The sequence below is a fragment of the Dendrobates tinctorius genome, unplaced genomic scaffold (assembly GCF_039654945.1).
Source record: "Dendrobates tinctorius isolate UK_male_01 unplaced genomic scaffold, ASM3965494v1 ptg000038l, whole genome shotgun sequence".
Classification (NCBI taxonomy): Eukaryota; Metazoa; Chordata; class Amphibia; order Anura; family Dendrobatidae; genus Dendrobates; species Dendrobates tinctorius.
Genome location: NW_027361706.1, coordinates 28,359,785 through 28,376,770, shown reverse-complemented (window position 1 = coordinate 28,376,770; position 16,986 = coordinate 28,359,785). Strand labels below are relative to the sequence as shown.

At 43.9% G+C, this 16,986-nt stretch overlaps 1 protein-coding gene across 5 annotated transcripts in view; it reads left to right on the top strand.

Annotated features, from left to right (window-relative positions):
• Positions 1–16,986, top strand: part of LOC141088303 (neural cell adhesion molecule L1-like protein) — a 189,091-nt gene that overhangs the window by 32,458 nt on the left and 139,647 nt on the right. The window contains exon 1 of one of the 5 annotated variants that reach the window (XM_073574330.1): positions 1,223–3,508. The exons of 2 other annotated variants lie outside the window; for them this stretch is intronic. The gene's annotated coding sequence lies outside the window, so the exon portion shown is untranslated. Of the gene's footprint in view, positions 1–1,222; positions 3,509–3,587; positions 3,707–16,986 lie in introns of those variants that run through there. 2 more of the 5 variants (XM_073574328.1, XM_073574333.1) reach the window with 2 other exon arrangements.

The following is a 16,986-nucleotide window of genomic DNA, read 5'->3' as shown; positions in this document are numbered from 1 at the left end:
ACGGTGGGATAAGGCAGGAAACACTTCCTAGCAGAGTCAGTCGGGGCGAGGGTGCCAATTAGCATGGGTGGGCTATCTAGCCCGGGTGCCACCGTACCACGCAACGTTGCAAGTGTGGAACCCAGCCATCCAGTGATCATGGGCCGGAGCATCAGCAAGGGTAGCAGCACAGCAGTAGAGGAAACTGTAGCTCACGGAGTAGTCACAGCATTGCGGGCAGGTCGCTCATCATGTGGCAGCTTATTGCGTGGGCTTATGCCCTCAGAACCAGCATGAAACAGCTGAGGGAACTCCCGAACAACGTAAGTCTGAACAGGGAGGATGCTGAGGAACTCAAAGATACGGTCCAACCCGGGAATGTGCTAGGTGACAGAGAGAGAAGGAAAGGGAAAGAGGAAGAGTTGCATTTTGTACAATCTAATGTTGATGCTGTAACAAATATGGATGTGCTGTGTAAGAAAAAGTTCAGTAAAGATGTTTATTGGCAAGTTGAAATGGACTGTGGCTCATTTATGTACAAACAGACAGAGGAAGCTTCCCGCCTCATGGAGGCGACCCTGAAAGTGCAGGAGCTGGAGCTACAGGTACGCCGACTGATGGACAGTGTATACTTGTGAAGGGAGGCCAGGGTGACCTTTACATTTGCAATATTCGTCGAACACAGCCGAACGTCATTAGAGTCAATGAGAGTAGAAATTACTGAATATGTTCGCAACCGATCATAAGACATACATTCGGCACGAATAGTGTTCAAATATGGCACAAATATGTCAAAATCAGATTTGGGGCCAAATCTGAATAAATTCACTCATCTTTATTAAGGATTTCAGAGGGTCTGACCAATTCTGAAATTTTCCATTGCACAGGGGCACGTAGAATCTGTATAGGGAAAAACAATGAGGAAGCTATAGCACAAAACCTGCACTGCAACCCCTTATTATCAGGATTGTGGGGGCCCCAGAGGTTGGATGTGCACTTCCTAAATTAAGAATACCCCTTTAACTTCCAGGATAATGGTTTATACATGTGGACAGCACGGTATAGAGAAGAAGAAGCTGAATAGGATATATACAATTGTTACACAAGATTCAGTATAACTTGTATTTTATTCATGGAAATCCCTAGTATTTGTATTTATGAGTCCAGTGGGCGGTGCTACTAGTGACTAACGGCTATTTCTGCATACACAATACAGGGAAGACTATCAGTCACTGAGTAGCACCGCCCATTGGACTCATATACATAGATACCAGAGATTTCAATGCATAAAATTCAAGTTATACTTGAACTTTTCCCACAAAAATATATGTACAAATCTAATCAGCTCCCCCTGCTCTATAACATCCTGCCTGAAGATCAGATACAATTTTCAACATGAAAGGTTCCCTTTAATATATGAACTAAGTGACCATCTGCTATAAAAGCAGAGAGGGCCCTGTCCACTATAGTTTTTAATGATAAAGATTGCATCCTCAATTCCCTTCCCCCAAGGCAATCGTACCCCTCCTTCCCCTAGGCAATCGTACCCCTCCTCCTCCCCCCAGGAAATCATAGACCACCTCCCCCTAGACAATCGTACCCCTCCTCCCCCCAAGAAATTGTACCTCTACTCCCCCTAGACAATCGTATCCCTCCCCTCCAGACATTCGTACCCCTCCTCCCTCCATATAATTATACCCCTACTTCCCCTAACACTAGATAATCGTACCCCTCCTCCCCCCAGGCAATCTTACCCCTCCTACTACCTAGACAATCAAACACCTCCTCCCCTTATACAATCGTACCCCTCCTCCCCCCAGGCAATCATACCCCTCCTCCAGCACAGGCAATCGTACCCCAACTTGCCCCCTAGACAATTATACCCCTCCTCCACCCAGGCAATCGTACTCCTACTTCCCCTTAGACAATCGTACCCCTCCTAGGCAATCGGACCCCTCCTCCTCCCTAGACAATCGTACCCCTGCTTCTACCCAGTCAATCATACCCCTCCTCCCCCCAGACAATTGAACACCTCCTCCCCCCATACAATTGTACCCCTCCACCCCCCCAGGCAATTGTACCCCTACTCCCCCCTAGACAATCATACCCCTCATCCCCCAAGGCAATCGTACCCCTCCTCTCGCTAGACAATCATTCCTCTTCTCCCCCTAGACAATCGTACCCCTCCTCCCCCTAGGCAATCATATCCCTACTTCCCCCTAGACAATCGTACCCCACCTCCCTCCAGGCAAGCATACCATTATTTCCCCCTAGACAATCATACCCCTTCTTCCCCCCAGGCAATCGTACCCCTACTTCCCCTTAGACAATCGTACCCCTCCCCCCAGGCAATCATACCTCTCCTCCCCCAGACAATTTTGCCACTTCGCCCAGGCAATCATACCCCTATTCAACCCTAGGCCATTGTACCCCTCCTCCCACTAGACAATCGTTCCTCTTCTCCCCCCTAGGCAATTGTACCCCTCCTCCCACTAGACAATCGTTCCTCTTCTCCCCCTAGACAATTGTACCCCTCCTCCCTCTAGGCAATCATATCCCTACTTCCCCCTAGAAAATCATATCCCTCCTCCCCCCCAGGCAATCATACCCCTCCTCCCCCCAGGCAATCGTTCCTCTCCTCCCCCCTAGACAACGATACCCCTCCTCCCCCCAGGCAATCATACCCCTTCTCCCCCCTAGACAATCGTACCCCTCCTCCTCCCAGGAAAACATACCCCTCCTTCCCCTAAACAATAGTACCCCTCCTCCACCTAGACAATCATACCTCTCCTCCTCCCAAACAATAGTACCACTACTTTCTCCTAAACAATTGTACCCTCTTCCCCCCAGGCAATCGCACCCCTCCTTCCTTCTAGACAATCGTACCCCTCCCCCAGCCCTAGGCAATCGTACCCCTCCTCCCCCCTAGACAATCGTATCCCTTCCTCCTCTTAGATAACCATACCCCTCCTCTCAGACAATCGTACCCCTACTTCCCCCCAGGCAATTGTACCCCTCCTCCCCCCTAGACAATCGCACTCCTTACCCAGATTGCAGAGTATTCCCTGTCTCCGACATACTGTACTTTCTAGCTTAATTTGCTGTGTGGCAACATCAGACACTACCAGCTTAACTGTACAAGGAAAAGCAATTAATTCTTACATGTCCAGACACTAACACTTTTCTTCTACCAGTCACAACACAATGATTTCCAGTTTAATTATTGCAAATATTTGTACAATAAAGGTTCATAAATTATTCTTCCATTTCACAAAATATTACCAATTGAGGATTTGTAAATGCCGTAGCGAGATTTCTTCCGAGGCCGAACCAACAACATGCAGGGACTAGTCACAGACTTCCCAGGAAGGACGGAGGGTTGTGCAATCACATAAGTACAATGTACCTGGATTTAAGCTGTGATCACTGAAATCTTGTGCTGACAGGTAATTGTGGCAATCAGCACCATTGTACAGAGGTATTAAAGACCAAGAGGATAATCTATAGCGTACATAGCAATCCGCCGAGGGTGAGTACAGCACTCCGCTTTATAACTCAATTATAGGTATAGTGCACTGGAGTATGACGGCCAGATATGATGTCAGGTACATTCATACCATGTATGGGTGCGGTTTAGCACATCCACCTACCACGGTATTTTTCCTAGAGCACTTTGTAGCTTCGCTTTCGTGTTCTCCATCACATTTCCAGAGAACGGGACCAAAAGGTAACACTTTCTGATGTACATAGATATAAGCTTATACTGAATATTATATGTTGATTTTTGCTAGTATTATAGTATTATATTTATCTCTCAGGCTGTGATCGCTGGTTGGGAAACTTGGCTCACAATTCTAAATATTTCCTAGCGCGCAGCCTGAGCACAAACCTGACAGTGATCTGACGACTTGTGACAAATGCTTTCATTGCCCTGGAGGAAAGAATTCCCAGGTGGATTCATGATGTTCAATTCATTTATTTATTTTAAACATTTCATTATGATATCTGAAATTTTACTAATATTTTATGTGCGCATAATCGTATTTATCAAGTTTCCAGACCTGATGTATAATTATAAGCTTGCCAAAGTATACTAGACCGTGTGATGAAATTTGGTTCCGACAGTAATGAGGGGATGGGGGGACTGCTTCCAAGCCTCTCATACATACAGATGTAGAGAAATATTTGGAGAGTGACCAAATCTTGGTGATTTCAGCTCTGCATTCCTCTACTCTATTATTTAAAATGAAACAACTGAGCTGAAACTGAAGTGTAGATTTTCAGATTTAATTTAAGGGGTTGAACAAAATTATCCTGTGAAGTGTTTGGGAATTTCAAGCATTTTTCTACAAAGCCTCCTCATTTTAGGTGCTCAAAAGTAATGGGACAAATTAACATTACCATACTGGTTGATCTTAGTTTCATCTGTCCAAAGAATGCTTTTCCAGTACTGGTCTGGCTTCTTTAGATATTTTTTTGCAAAGTTTTTTGGCAAAGTCTACAATGGTCTTTTAATTTTTAATGCTGATTAATGGTTTGCACCTTGTGGTGAACCCTCTGTATTTGCTCTCATGAAGCCTTCTCTTTATAGTAGACTTAGATATTGAAACACCTACCGTATTTTTCGTATTATAAGACGCCCATTTTTCACCAAAATTTGGGGGGAAAATGGGGGTGCGTGTTATAATGAGGATATACCTTACCGGCCGCGGTGGAGCAGGGTCCCGGGATCGCTGCTGGAGGAGACAAGAGTGGAACATTGCTGCAGACTACAGGCTGGGATGAGGGGGTGTACCGATGTGCGTTGCTATGGGTGTTCGGTGGGGCGGGGGCTCTGCTGACATTTTGTGAAAGTCCAGACCCAGAGCCCCCAATGGTTTAATGTGTGGTGGACTCCGGGAAAATGACTGCCGGGGTTTTTCTTCACCATGGAAAAGATTCTGAGATCATCTACCACTGTCGTATCCCATAGACGTCTAGGCCTTTTTGAGTTCCCAAGCTCACCAATGCTCTCTGTTGATTTGGCCACTACTAATATTTCTGCCATCTCTAAACATGGATTTTATTTTCAACTTAATGATGGTCTGTTTCTCTTCCATTGAGAGCTCCTTTGATCGCATGTTGTGGGTTCACAGCAACAGCTTAAAAATGCAAATGCCTCACCTATGATCAGATACAGACCTTTTCCCTGCTTAATTCATAGAATCATAGAATGTTAGAACTGGAAGGGACCTCCAGGGTCATCACGTCCAACCCTCTGCTCAATGCAGAAGTCACTAAACCATCTCAGACAAATGTCTGTCCAGACTCTGTTTGAAGACTTCCATTGAAGTAGAACTCACCACCTCTTGTGGCAGCCTATTGCACTCACTGATCACCCTCACTGTCAAAAAGTTTTTTCTAATATCTAATCTGTATCTTCTCCCTTTCAGATTCATTCCATTGCTTTTCATGTTTCCACGTGCAAATGAGAATAGGGATGACCCCTGTACTCTGTTACATCCCTTCAGATATTTGTAGACAGCTATTAAGTCTCCTCTTAACCTTCTTTTTTGCAAGCCAAACATTATCAGATCCTTTAACCGTTCCTCATAGGACATACTTTGCAGTCCACGCACTATCTTGGTAGCTCTTCTCTGAATTTGCTCCAGTTTTTCAATGTCTTTTTTAAAAATGTGGTGCCCACAACTGGACACAGTATTGCAGATGAGGTCTGACCAACTGACCAAGGAGGAGTAGAGGGGGATAATTACTTCACGTGACCTCACCTCTATGCTTCTCTTAATACATCCTAGAGCTGTGTTTGCCATTTTTGCTGCTGCATCATACTGTTGACTCATGTGCAAGCAGTCTGTGATGTATTAGTATACCCAAGACTTTTTGACATGTGCTGTTGCTTAGTTCTATTCCTCCCAACTGTAGGTGTCATTTTCAGTTTTCTTGCCCAGATGTGGAATCTTGCCTTTCTCCCTGTTAAAAACCATTCTATTAGTCGTTGCCCATTGTTCAAGCTTATCTAGATCCTTCTGAATCCTTTCTCTGTCTTCTCTAGTGTTAGCTATCCCTCCTAGCTTTGCATCATCTGCAAATTGGATCAGTTTACCTTCAGTTCCCTTATGTAGATCATTTATAAAAATGTTGAACAATACTGGGCCAGGACAGAGCCTCATGGTTCCCCACTTGAAAGACTCTTCATTGGATGTGCAACCATTTATTACCACTATTTAAGTACGATCACTGAGATATTTATGAATCCACCTAACCGTAGCCTTGTCGATCCCATACTTGGTCATCTATATATATAAACGCCTTATCATGTCTGTCTGTAACCGAAATCGCAGGCCGCTGATTGGTCGCCGCCAGGCCCCCGCCAGGCTGCAACCAATCAGAGACAGGCGCAGCTGTTTGTAAAGGTAAGCTGCGCCTGTTGCTGATTGGTCGCGGCCGCCAGGTCGCGACCAATCAGCGGCCAGTGCAGTCGGGGGCAGCGCTCAATCAGCCGCAGGGATTATTAGTAAAAAGATTTTTAAAAATTAGTATCACCGACAGCCTCCAATGTCCTTTCCTCCCGCCCGGCCTCGCGGTCCCAGGAAGGCTTTGCGACTTAGACCCGCGATGATGTCACTCTCGCGAGAGCGTGACGTTATCAGCGGTATAAGCCGCAAAGCATTACTGGGAACGCGAGGACGGGAGCGTGGAAAGGACATCGGAGGCCGTCGGAAGGTGGCCATGGGTAACAAAAACAAAAACACAAACATACTCACCTTCCGACGGCCCCCGGACTCTGTACCTCCTCTCCACGCTGCCGGCATCTTCCGTTCCCAGTAATGCTTTGCGCGAAATACCGCTGATGACGTCGCGCTCTCACGAGAGTGATGTCAGCAGGGGTCTTTGGTGCAAAGCAGTACTGGGAACGGAAGATGCCGGTAGCGTGGAGAGGAGGGACAGAGTCTGGGGGGCCGTCGGATGGTAAGTATATCACATTTATTATTTTAATCTGCTGCTGGCCATATTCTAGAGTACCCGATGCTTTAGAATCGGGCCAGCAGCTAGTGTTTTCAATAAAGATAATATGAAATACTTTATCCAATGCTTTGCTGAAGACTAGATATACTATATCTACATTTCCCTGATCCACCCAGTCAGTTATTCCATAATAGAAGGAAATTAAATTAGTCTGGCATGACTTGTTTGCTACAAACCTATGCTGGCTCTGGTTAATTACTTTATTCTTATCCTAGTACTTAAATACATGTTATTTAACAGCTTGTTCAAAGATCTTTCCTGTTATAGAAGTATAGGGCCCTTTACACATAGCGATATCGCTAAAGCGTCACAGATTTTGTGATGCAGCAGCAAGATCACTAGCGATATCACTACTTGTGATACTCACCTCCGACCGGCTTCCCCGCTGGCTATCGCTGATCGCGCGAGATCGGCCTGGTCCATTTCTCGTCGTCAGCTTCCTGCTGGTGCCGACGAGCAACTCTTTGGACGCAGGCGGAAGACGGACACCCTCCCCGCGTCTGAGTATGACCGCCCACCGCTGCTGCATCGCAAGTGAGATCTGCCTGTTTGGCAGCTCATTAGCGATCATTTACCGATGCACCAGTGATCCTGACCGGGTCATATCGTGGTCGGGATCGCTGGTGCATTGCTAAATGTAACGGGGCTTTAAGGCTCACTGGCCTGTAATTTCCTGGCTCCATCTTCTTTCCTTTTTTGAAGATAGGGCCAACATTTGCTCTTCTCCAGTCTTCTGGGACTACCCCTGTCCTCCAGGATTTCTTCAAAATTCTGGCTAGTGGTTCTGCAATTTCGTCTGCTAACTTTTTCAGTACCCTAGGATGTAATTCATCTGGCCCAGGAGATTTATATTGATTTAATTTAGCTAAGTGTTCCTCACCATCTCCCTGTTTATAGATAGTGTGGATTCTTTTATTCATTCGAAGGCGCGGTGAAGATCAGTTGTTCTTAGAGCACACAGATGGAAAATAGGAATATAAAAGTTCGGCCTACTCAACATCATTTTGACTACTTCACCCTTTTCATCTTGTAAAACTCAATAGCATCTTTGACTTTTCTTTTGCTTTTGACATACCCCCATAATCCTTTGTTACTGCTTTTGGTCTCCCTTGCAAGCCTCACTTTATTACTGTCTTTAGCTCTTCAAACTCTTGCTCTGAATTCCCTGCAAATAGTATTATATTCTTCATCAGACATGCCCCCCTCTTTCCTTTTAATATACTGTACATTTAATTATATTTTTTTTACAAGTGGTTAAGTTCTGTGTTCATCCATCCTGATCTATTTAAATGCTTCTAATTCTTCCTTCTTTTCAAGATTGTTACCGATTGCGCAGTGACAATTTGATTTAGTATAATTTCCCATCCTTCTTGCAGATTTCTGTCCTTTAAAACATCCAGCCATTGGACCTTTCCTACTCACTTTCTGAGTCTATTAAAATCTTCCTTTCTGAAGTCCAACCTTGAAGTCTGAGTCCTCGCTGGTCTTCCTCCTCTTGTATGATGGATTATTGAGCGAATAGTCCATGCAGTTCATTAAAGAGCTTTTAAGAAAACTGTTCAATTACTTTTCGTCCTTTTAAAAAGAGGCAGCTACATATTAATTGTGTGGTAATTCCTAAACCCTTACTCCAATTAGGATGTTAATACTCTCAGATTAAAGCTAAGAGTCTGCACTTTAAAGGGAACCTGTCATGTCCCCCGTGCCTCCAACCCAGCAGCATTCACCTATATATGATTAAATTCTCTGCCTAACCAGGTCTGTATACCAAAATTCAGTTAAATAAATGCTTTAAAAAGCATTTATAATGTCCCAGTTTCCTATGCTAATGAGCTTAGACTAATGGACGGAACGCTAGTTGACCTCTAGCTAGTCAGCCCTCTTTCCATATTATCACGCCCCTGTGGGCATGATAACATAATTTACGTAAGCCAACCTGATCGATAGCTCATGCAAACCTACAGCATGCGCACCGCTCATTTTGGCAGCGTCAATGCGCCTCTGAAGCCGGTTGTATGCTTTGTAGCTTCAGAGCGCAGTGCGCTTGACCGGAAGCTTCTGAACTTCCGATAATGCGCAGTGCGTCTTAAAAGCCGGCAAGCGTACATCCAGCTTCAGAGATGCATTGATGCTTGTACCTTATTAAAAGAGTTTTCTGAATTTGCAAGATAATAGAAATTAATGAAGTTTAAAATATACGATGGTCTTGATTAATCATTTGCAATTTTTTTAAGACGCTTTTCTTTTTAGTCTTGTGATAGTCGTTGTCGTATTCATCTTCAAAATAGTACTTGGGTTGATACATTTTGTACAAAATCAAAGATGCTGTTTTTTTGCCTTTTTACTTTTTTGCACCCTTTTAGAGCCTTAAGACACGTCACGTTTTAAAATGTTGCAGATTAGCCTTCAACTATGCAAAAATAAAAATAGACAAATGTTATGCTCCAGTAAGGTGCAAGAGAGCAATTTCACAAAAAATGTTGTGACATTTTTGAAAAGTCACAAATGATGAATTAGGGTAAAAATTCAGGCTACGGAAAACCACACTCACGTTGTTGAACAAAAAAACACATATGGAACAGATAAAAGTTAATAGAAAAAGAAAGATGCAAATTAAATAAAGAATAAGGCTCCAATAAAAAAAGTCAATGCTACAATCTTTACTACACAAAAAAGACACCAAGAGAATGATGAATCAGGGTATTTGATGTAAAATGGAGAATAAATGTAAAAAAAGTAATGGTTTTTAGGATGGAGGCAGAGTACCGATGTGGAAGAGAAGGGGCCAGAGGTGACAACTGAAAAGTTAGCGATTAGCAAGGTACGGAATGATTAAGTAAAGAGATAGTCATCTGTTCAAGTGACCATTCAATACATCAGTCTGGATAGACATAGATAGAATAAACTGAAAGATATTATCCAAAAAAGAGATTGCAACATATAAAACATGTAATGTTCGATAGAACAGAAGAGACTATAAAAGAAGCTAGGATAAAAAGAAAAGAAATGGTAAATAGGAGATAACAGATCAAAAAAAGCAGGCAGTCTGTTCCTCTTGTCATTGAGTCAAATGCATAAAGAGAGTCTTTAAAGGGATTTTCCAGGCTTGGGGTTCAAGTCTGCTGGCAGACAATGTGACTGCAGACTTCAGGATTCTCCAGCGCTAAGAGCGATTTGCATACTTCTGGTCACATTACGACTAGACATGTCATGCTCAACTCATTTGAATTGAGTGAAGTCAAGCACGTCTAGTTGGCAAGTGACCGCAAGTATGCAAATTGCATTCTTGCACTTGCGATTCCCAGCGCCGCTAAAGAGAATCCTGAAAGAGCACACACTGCGCTCTGTGAGGATTCACAAGTCTCCAGTCACATAGAGTGCCTATAGACTGGAGCCCCAAGCCTTGAAAACCCCTTTAACCCCTTCCCGACCTGTGACACAGCGTATGCGTCATGAAAGTCGGTGCCAATCCGACCTATGACGCATACCCTGTGTCATGAATTCAAAGCCCCCCTGCGGGTCGGGTGACTGGGGTCAATGAAAGGTCACCTGACCCGCAGATACAGGGGGCTTTGTAATTCACCACAGGGGGCGTGGCTTCACCCCCACGTGGCTACGATCGCTCTGATTGGCTGTTTCACTTTTAACAGCCAATCAGAGCGATAGTAATATTTCATCAATGAAAATTGATGAAATATTACAATCCAGCCATGGCCGATGCTGCAGTAGCATCGGACATGGCTGGAGACACCGATTTGACCCCCCCCACCGGCGATCGCCCCCCTGCCACTGAATGACAGCGGCGATCTGCCGCCGCTGTCATCATCTGCCCCCCTCCCATTCCCTTCGCTCCCCGCCAGCTTCCGATCCCCCCCTCACCCACTCTCACCGCCCCCGGCACCTTCTAAGTCCCCCCGTCGCTCCCGGTGTCCGGCGGGTCCGGTTCATGGGCGCCGCCATCTTAGAAAATGGCGGGCGCATGCGCAGTGCGCCCGCCCGAATCTGCCGGCTGCAGATTCCATTATTTCATTTTGATCACTCTCAGAGTGATCAAAATGAAATAAAAAGTAAATGAACCCCCCGATTATCACCCCCATAGGTAGGCAGAACTAATAAAATAAAGAAAATATTTTTATTTTTATTTTTCCATCAGGGTTAGGGTTAGGGTTGGAAAGAGGGTTAGGGTTAGGGTTGGAAAGAGGGTTAGGGTTAGGGTTGGAAAGAGGGTTAGGGTTGGAAAGAGGGTTAGGGTTGAAAAGAGGGTTAGGGTTGGAAAGAGGGTTAGGGTTGGAAAGAGGGTTAGGGTTGGAAAGAGGGTTAGGGTTGGAAAGAGGGATAGGGTTGAAAAGAGGGTTAGGGTTAGAATTAGGGTTAGGCTTGTGGTTAGTGTTATGGTTAGTGTTGGGGTTAGGGGTGTGTTGGGGTTAGGGTTAGGGTTGGTATTAGGGTTAGGGATGTGTTGGGGTTAGGGTTGTGGTTAGGGGTGTGTTGGGGTTAGGGTTGGAGTTAGAATTGAGGGGTTTCCACTGTTTAGCCACATCAGGGGGTCTCCAAACGCGACATGGTGCAACCTTTGATTCTAGCCAATTTTGCGTTCAAAAAGTCAAATGGTGCTCACTCCCTTCCAAGCCCCGACATGTGCCCAAACAGTGGTTTACCCCCACATATGGGGTATCAGCGTACTCAGGAAAAATTGCACAACAACTTTTGGGGTCTAATTTCTCCTGTTACCCTTGGGAAAATAAAAAATTGGGGGCTAGAAAATTATTTTTGTGGAAAAAAAAAATGTTTTTTTCATTTTCATGTCTCTGCATTATAAACTTCTGTGAAGCACTTGGGGGTTGAAAGTGCTCACCATACATCTACATAAGGTCTAGTTTCCAAAATGGGGTCACTTGTGGGGGGTTTCCACTGTTTAGGCACATCAGGGGCTCTGCAAAAGTAATGACGACTGCAGACTATTCCATCAAAGTCTGCATTTCAAAACGTCACTACTTCCATTCCGAGCCCTGACGTGTGCCCAAACAATGGTTCCCCCACACATATGGGGTATCAGCGTACTCAGGAAAAACTGGACAACAACTTTTGGGGTCCAATTTATCCTGTTACCCTTGTGAAAAAAAAATTGCGGGCTAAAAATCATTTTTTTTGAGGGGAAAAAAATGATTTTTTATTTTCACGGCTCTGCGTTATAAACTTCTGTGAAGCACTTGGGGGTTCAAGGTGCTCACCATACATCTAGATAAGTTCCCTGGGGGGTCTAGTTTCCAAAATGGGGTCACTTGTGGGAGGTTTCTACTGTTTAGGCACACAGGGGCTCAGCAAATGTAACATGACGACCGCAGACCATTCCATCAAAGTCAGCATTTCAAAATGTCACTACTTCCCTGCTGAGACCCAACGTGTGCCCAAACAGTGGTTTCCCCCCACATATGGGGTACCAGCGTACTCAGGACAAACTGGTCAACAACTTTTGGGGTCCAATTTCTCCTGTGACCCTTGTGAAAATAAAAAATTGCGAGCTAAAAATTCATTTTTTGAGGAAAAAAAAGATTTTTTATTTTCACTGCTCTGCATTACAATCTTCTGTGAAGCACTTGGGGGTTCAAGGTGCTCACCACACATCTAGATAAGTTCCTTGGGGGGTCTTGTTTCCAAAATGGGGTCCCTTGTGGGGGGTTTCTACTGTTTAGGCACACAGGGGCTCAGCAAATGTAACATGATGCCCGCAGACTATTCCATCAAAGTCAGCATTTCAAAATGTCACTACTTCCCTTCCGAGCCCCGACGTGTGCCCAAACAGTGGTCTCCCCCCACATATGGGGTACCAGCGTACTCAGGACAAACTGGAAAACAACTTTTGGGGTCCAATTTATCCTGGTACCCTTGTGAAAATAAAAAATTGCAGACTAAAAAATTTTTTTTTAGGAAAAAAAAAAGATTTTTTATTTTCACTGCTCTGCATTATAAACTTCTGTGAATCACCTGGGGGTTCAAAGTGCTCACTATGCATCTAGATAAGTTCCTTAGGGGGTCTAGTTTCCAAAATGGGGTCATTTGTGGGGGAGCTCCAAAGTTTAGGAACACAGGGGATCTCCAAACACGACATGGTGTCCGCTAACGATTGGAGCCAATTTTCATTTCAAAAAGTCAAATGGAGCTCATTCCCTTCTGCGCCCTGCCGTGCACACAAACAGTGCCCCCCCCCCCCACATATGGGGTACCAGCGTACTCAGGACAATCTGGACAACAACTTTTGTGGTCCAATTTCTCCTGTTACCCTTGTGAAAATAAAAAATAGCGTGCTAAAAAATCATTTTTGAGGAAAAAAAATGATTTTTTATTTTCACTGCTCTATGTTATAAACTTTTGTGAGGCACTTGGGGGTTCAAAGTGCTCCCTACACATCTAGATAAGTTCCTTAAGGGGTCTAGTTACCAAAATGGTGTCACTTGTGGGGGAGCTCCAATGTTTAGGCACACAGGGGCTCTCCAAACGCGACATGGTGTCCGATAACAATTGGAGCTAATTTTCCATTCAAAAAGTCAAATGGCGCTCCTTCCCTTCCGGGCCCTGCCCTGCACCCAAACAGTGGTTTATGACCACATATGAGGTATTGGTGTGCTCTGGAGAAATTGCCCAACAAATTTTAGGATCCATTTTATCCTGTTGCCCATGTGAAAATGAAAAAACTGAGGCTAAAAGATAATTTTTGTGAAAAAAAAGTACTTTTTTTTTTTTACAGATCAATTTGAGAAGCACCTGGGGGTTCAAAGTGATCACTATGCATCTAGATAAGTTCCTTGGGGGGTCTAGTTTCCAAAATGGGGTCACTTGTGGGGGAGCTCCAGTGTTTAGGTACACAGCGACTCTCCAAACGCGACATGGCAACCGCTAAATATTCCAGCATATTTTCCATTCAAAAAGTCAAATGGTGCTCCTTCCCTTCTGAGCCCTGCCGTACACCCAAACAGTGGTTTATGACCACATATGAGGTATCGGTGTACTCAGGGGAAATTGCCCAACAAACTTTAGGGTCCATTTTATCCTGTTGCCCATGTGAAAATGAAAAAATTGATGCTGAAAGGAAATTTGTGTTGGAAAAATTAAAATGTCCATTTTTTCCTTCCACATTGCCTTAGCTGTTGTGAAACACCTGAAGGGTTAATAATCTTCTTGAATGTGGTTTTGAGTAGCTTGAGGGGTGCAGTTTTTAGAATGGTGTCACTTTTGGGTATTTTCTGCCATATAGACCCCTCAAAGTGACTTCAAATGTGAGGTGGTCCCTAAAAAAAATGGTTTTGTAAATTTTGTTGTAAAAATGAGAAATCGCTGGTCAACTTTTAACCCTTATAACTTCCTAACAAAAAAATATTTTGCTTCCAAAATTGTGCTGATGTAAAGTAGACATGTGGGAAATGTTATTTAGTAACTATTTTGTGTCACATAACTCTCTAGTTTAACAGAATAAAAATTCAAAATTTGAAAATTGCGAAATTTTCAAAATTTTCGCCAAATTTCTGATTTTTTCACAAATAAATGCAAAAATTATCGACCTAAATTTACCACTAACATGAAGCCCAATATGTCACAAAAAAACAATCTCAGAATCGCTAGGATGCGTTGAAGCGTTCCAGAGTTATTACCTCATAAAGGGACACTGGTCAGAATTGCAAAAAATGGCCAGGTCATCCGACTAAGAAATTACAGCGGGGTTCTGTTTGGCTGCTATTAGCAATTTATTCTCTTCGACAGTTGTGATAAATAATGCCCAACATTATCTGCCCTTTTCTATCAGTTGTTGGCATGAATGAAAGTAATAAATCAATGGCCTATAATTGAGAGACGACAATCAAACGTTTCAGGCAATATTTATCTTGGCTTCCAGCGGCTTTACTAATTGTTTTCCAGATTTGTGTTGTTTGTTCAGTCTTGAGCTGCTCTAATAGACGTGAACAAAACAATGTTTTGTTTAGTGCCCAAGAGAGAAAACCATGTGTGTCCGTGGGCAAAGTGGGCAGGTTATACATTGCGTTTTCTGTCTACATCATTAACCTCTGATGCTACATTGGACATCTTCTACTCTGCTGAGAAAACATTGCGCTCAGGGTTTTAGCAAAGGTTTCAGTCTAAAGCCCCCCATAGACATTAAGCCGGTCATAGACATTAGATGGCTGTCAGCCGAACAGTGCTATGGCCAATGACTTGGCCAACAGCCATCTCGGATGTCTCTCTAATACACTATGTTCGGCTGATCACTCCTGTTTTCTCTATCCCTGCTGACGGCTCATCTCCAGAAGACCAAAGTATTGGCAGTCAAAAATCAGACACGTGAGATGAACATCTCTCCCTCATGCACATTAGTGTGTCAACCAAACTCATTGATATTGGTGGTTCCCGGCCTACATTACTCTAGTGTGTATGGGGGCTTTAGACTAATAATGGGCATCAATAGGTTCAGGCAAGATACTATTCTATATGGGGGCATTGGCTAACTGATCGTCTGGAGAGATTGGGATCCGATTTTGGATGCCGGCAGAGATTTGTTGGTAGTTTTCTCAAAGAACACAGGACCGCTCGGCCACACAAGCGCTCTTGTGTATGGTAGAGATGGCTGTCGGCCATACAATCAACTGACGCATCAATCGGCCGACAGTCATCTAATGAGTATGGCAGCTGTGAGGATGCTTGCGAACATAGCCTAAGAGAAGCTTAGGACATAACTCAGGTCTGTCTGTATATGAGTGCAGTGCATCTTTTGATATAAAACCGCTATCCAGTTCTTATATAAAATTGCTATACGGTAGTGAAATTGAGGTAGGGGACAGATGGGGGGTCAGGCTGCACAGCTTTAGTTTGCAGTCTATAACCATAAAGACAGAAGTAGACAGAAGACAAAGTAGAACATTTTTAATCAATGCTATTTTCAAAGTTCCATCATTTTTTTAATTAAAGCACTAGAGCAGTCACAGAGGTGAATAAAGTTTACATTTGTGGTCACGTTAGGTCACAGGTCACAACACAACCACACTGACAATCATTAGATGCATCGGTCATAATGCAACATTGCAGTCTCTGTCGCACAACCAAACCAGCCATATTGCACTAGTCTAAAGATATGTCTCGTGGTTTCAGATGGTTTACAGTTAATTAGCCTATGGACAACCCCTTTAATGACATTTATTGTTATGTACGGTAGTTAATATGTAAATGATGTCTGCCCTTGTGTCCTTGCGATTGGTGACCATAGTCGTATGGCGCATGCATGTCATGTGATTACACCAGTCAGTGTGGACGAGTGCCGGTTATGTAACTGCTGCTTCCACTCATGTCCTCCGGCATTTTCACTTCTCATTTGTCACATGAGGCCCCTGCTTGTTATGTGCATGCACCGGTTTCTTCCCTGTTACTCGTTATATTTGATTACTTATTATGTTTTTTTTTTTTAAATAAATTTGAGCACAGATGCTATGTATAAATATCTGAGACCCACAACCACCAATCACCCCAGATGAAGCCATCAGCGAAACGCACATTGGACATCGGGTGTGTGTTGGTGGGTGAACTGACATGCAACACTTAGTTTTGAATATGTCAGCAGTTTTTTGTTATGTAATCCGAGAGCAGCATGATGTAGGGGCAGAGACCCAGATATAAGCAACATATGACTTACTTGGCTTTTTGCTCCAGTTTTGATAAAATCTCTGTTTTATCCGTTCTCTGAATGCTGAACTCTGCATTACCCTGCCCACATCACTGGATGGCAGCTTTCTGTGTACACAGTGCATAGGCAGAAAGCTGCAAATCAGTGGTGTGATTGGGGTTGCCCAGAGCTGGAGGACTACATGGCATGAGACAACTAGTCCTCTAGTGATAAGCTCCCTAAGATTTTATTGAAATTGCAGCAAAAAATCCCAATAAGTCAAACATCCCTGGAATCAGGGTCTCTGCCCCTACATCATACTGCTCTGATATTCCAAA